A 4,426-nucleotide genomic window follows, 5' to 3' on the forward strand; every position below is an offset into this window, starting at 1 on the left:
GATGGAGGGGGAGGGAGGGAGGGAGGGAGGGAGAATAAGAGAATTTTTTGTAACCATAGGAACAATCCAAACAAATATCAAGAATCTTCTCAACGAGTCTTGATCTCAAGACCTAATAATAAAGAGAGAGAGAGAGAGAGAGAGAGAGAGAGAGTAATTATAGGGACTAAAGTACACCTTGCTCTCTTTTGCGCACACACACACACACACACACACACACACACACCTAGAGATATGTGTATGTGTGACCCAATGAACATGCTTTCTTGGCCGCAGCAACGTGCGGGTCACACACTAGTGCTAAGTTGTGTGTGTAGAAATAATGTCTGCATCTCCTTCTCTTACATGCTTTCACTATCTAGTCTATTTTTTTTTTTGTGTGTGTGTGTGTATGGTGTCCTTGTCTACTTGTGTGTACTTGGGTTTAGGGATAGATGGTGAGAGGTTGATGGCTATGTATGAGAAAAAATTGAATACTTGAAGCTTTCGTTCTCCTAGTCTCCTATCATTGGTATCAAAGCAATGTGTTATGTGGAAATCGACAATGTGAATTCAATTTGTGCAGACAAGGATTGGTAACGTTTAGATCTGAGCAATTCAAGTTTCAATTAACACTACGTATGGCAATTTTTCCTTCAAAATTGTGATTGACGACCATCAAAAGAAGAAAAATAGGTATGGAAATCGTGCAAGGTGAAATTGCTAGTTTTGTTGAATTTGTCAAGAAGAAGAGAAGTGAATTGGAGGAAACAAAAAATTCATGGAGCAAATGCATGATCGGCAAGCTCTAGAAATTGTTTGGAAAAAGCCGATTAGCTCGAGAAAGAAGCTTAAGAGGAAATTCTATTCAAAAACCTTTGAAAATATTTCAACTATAAGAAGAGTCTCTTACATACCTTCAAGCTTCACAATTGACCTCGAGTAATCTCATGAAAACAGCCATCAAGCTGGCCATTCCATTGATTTTTCCTTCTTGATTGATGTTCAGAAAAGAAACCTCTTGCATGCTCTAGCCCCAACTCTCTCTCTTGGTGCCTCCCTCATCATGAGCATTGTCTCCCTCCAACTCTTGCTTGTCACACTTTTTGTTGTCTAAAAGAAACCTTAGTGTTGTGTTGGGTTTGGGAGACTTTCATGGTTTTTAGTGCATGATGGAGACTTACTTTAAATATTTATTTCACTTTCATTTCATATCCTCACATGTCTTGACTTTTTTTGCATTCTATTCTTTTAGAATGCTAAAGTGAAATTTCACTTGCGTAATTCTAGTAAATTCTACGGATACACACACATACATATATTAATGAGTTTTTTAATTTCACATTTTATTTCACAACCTCACATGGCTTGAATTTTCTTACATTCTATAACTCAATTCTAGTCAATATTTAGGAAAGTCTCTTTTATTAAGCGGTCGTCGACTGAGTTTCCTTCCCACAAAGCAGCGAACCGGAAATGCTAGCATAAATTTAAAATAGGCAGGATTTTTGAACTATTTTCTCACATATTTCACCAGTTTTTCTTCCCTTTACCATGGTTTGCAACCACATAGTCTCCATTTTCAACCAGCTCAAGACTAAGCTGAGGCAATCCTTTCTTGAACACTGATTCTACTTAAACTCAACCTAATAGTTTTATCACGTTCTAATTATTTTAGAAAGCCACCGTGATTCTTTCACTTTTTAAATTAAAAAAGGGGTGGCCATGAAGTTAAGACATCAACATTTCACTTTTCAGTAGTCCTTGATTCCATAATAGTGTAAAGTCATTGAAAGCCAAACTCACAATTGTGAGTGAATGTATCAAACTCATCAAAGAAACTAGTATGTGACCCGTGCATTGCCACGGTCAAGGAAACATGGCATGTATTCTTATAGGGCTATCTTATGTTCCAATTAGAACACTATCAATACTCTCTTTCTACATGCGTAGTCTATTGTATTTCTAAAAATGATGCATGACACAACCTCTTGATAGATTTTAACAAACATGAATATAAGTAAGATGCTACAAAGCATTCTTGAAAACCAAGCTTGGGAGCTTATCCTAAACATTTTCTTTCATGAGGTGCTAGCCTTTGTTCAGCAAACTTAGGAGTGCTCTCCTTCTATTGGGGTGGGCAGAGAGAGAGAGAGAGAGAGAGAGAGAGAGAGAGAGAGTCCTCCTTTTGATCTATCGTGATCTAGCAATGCTACCAAACTTGATGATAGAGATTAGATAAGTTAGCATGGTGTCAAGAGATGAATGCTAAGATAAGTCAATGTGAATAACTTTTTTTTTAAACGAAGTGGGTTCTAAAATTTGTTTAATGATAGGAACACAATTGGATTCAATGTCTCTTCTCCACTCTCTTACTTGCTTCTATCCTTGTGCCTTTCTTATGAGCAAGACATGGTAGTACTGCACATCATAATTGCCTATATATTAAGAAGGATGTCTTTTCCTTGGTCTACCTAGGGTTGAAAAAAGTGCTACCAAGTCAAGAAGTACAAATTGGGTAAGCTAGAAATTTGTTAAAGATGAGGACCAACGACTGCTACATTGTGTAAGAAAATATTAGGGCTCATAGTTTCCAATGTACCAAGAAAGTTTCAAGTTTCAAAGAGATGAGTTGGATTTCTATTAATATTAAGAATGTGATTAACCCTTCCATCTATGTTTCTCTCTAGATGACTTGCTTGCATTTCTATCTATGTTTTTTGCACAAGCATAGTAATGGTTTAAATCATCACCTAATCACAATAATGCATAAGAAGCTTAATACAAAAAGGTTCACCATTAGGAAAAGTTTGGACTAAAAAATGGGCCTTGTAAGAATTATTGATGTGGCATAGCTTTCAAAAAGTGGGGATCAGTAAATTTTTTGCAAATAAGATCCAAACTTGTCGGAGGTTGGATATTTAGAATCTACTCTTCAAATGCTATCTATTGATATATAGCAAGCATGCATCGGACATTGCCTTCATGTAGATCTAGAAAAGGTGATTTTAGATTACCGTAACGGTAACAAAACCTGGCTGATTGAAAAAAATGGCATAACTTTCATAGAACTCATCCAAACTTTTCGGACCTTGGCTCTTTAGAATCCATTTTTCAAGAACTTTCCAATGATAGGTCATATCATGGGGTTCTAAGCAATATTTAGAGAGGTCTACCGGGTTGCTTTCTTTTGTACAACTTTGATGATGTGGCACTCTTAAATGGCCCAAAAATGAGTTCAAAATTTTCCTAATACACTATTTGTTCATTTACATTTTCACTTCATTTGTCTTTTTGAATGTGATAGAACTGAAAGTAAAATAAGGTTGCTTAGTTCTTTATTTTTGTAAGAGTTTTGGCCATTACGGTAAACTGAAGGATGTGGTGCAATATGAAGTTGATGACCTGAAATCACGCATGCCATTGATCTTTCTCTCCCTCTCTCCCCTAATTACAAAAGCATGTTCCTCTTTGTGAGAGCATATTGTATTCAACCATTTACATTGTTGGGGGTCCCATCGTTGCAATAGCTCCAATGACCAACAAAGTTATCAATCCGGAGGGATGAGCTACCCGGCTAGGGCATGGAAACACTCACACGGTTAGTGAGCTAATCGTGGCAACACGAATGGTTAACTCTAAGAGGTGAGCTTCTCGGCCTATGGAGGAGCTAAGCCGCAATGAAGGGCAATCTCCATATCCACTTCTCTTCACCTTCAATCAACCCAATCACACACACTACGATTGCAAGACGCACACAACACTAATCCTATCATGCAGCACACTAATCGCAAGCACACACACATAGATCTATCAAGCACACACACATAGATCTATCAAGCACCACACTCCAATCAAACCTACATGCACACACAAGCAAAAGAGGGCAATCACACAAGATTAGAGAGGCGTTAACCACTAATTAGTTAAGATCTAGTTAATCTAAGCATCATACGTAATCATAAGAAGTAGGAGAGAGCCACAATGAGAGAGAATGAATCATTGATTACTGTTAATCAAGTCTCATGAGCAAGAAGAAGCTCAAGGACTCCATAGCCACACACCTCAAGAGCTCTCACCAAAGAGTGCTCTCAACAAATGACTTGGGAACCCTAATTTCTTTTACACACTGCTTTATATACCTAGGTTAAAAATATGCAATGTCTGGACGCCCAAGGCCTTTAGGGCTCACCACTTACTGAATCTGCAACCTAGGCACAATAAAACCTATTCTTTACAACTTAGAACTCCCATTGAGCCCGTAACACATAAGAAATATTACAATGGCTTGAAATAAATCGGGAATTTACAATACGTGACCATTTTGAAAAAACATGAAAATGTGTAATTCCAATCTTTACTGCTTCTCATTCATCCTTGATGTGCATCCGTACGTCTTCTATCTTTAGCAGCTTTTGTTAACTGACGTTGACTCAATTAACATTCC

The sequence above is a fragment of the Adiantum capillus-veneris genome, chromosome 4 (assembly GCF_014529385.1).
Source record: "Adiantum capillus-veneris isolate H3 chromosome 4, ASM1452938v2, whole genome shotgun sequence".
Classification (NCBI taxonomy): domain Eukaryota; kingdom Viridiplantae; phylum Streptophyta; class Polypodiopsida; order Polypodiales; family Pteridaceae; genus Adiantum; species Adiantum capillus-veneris.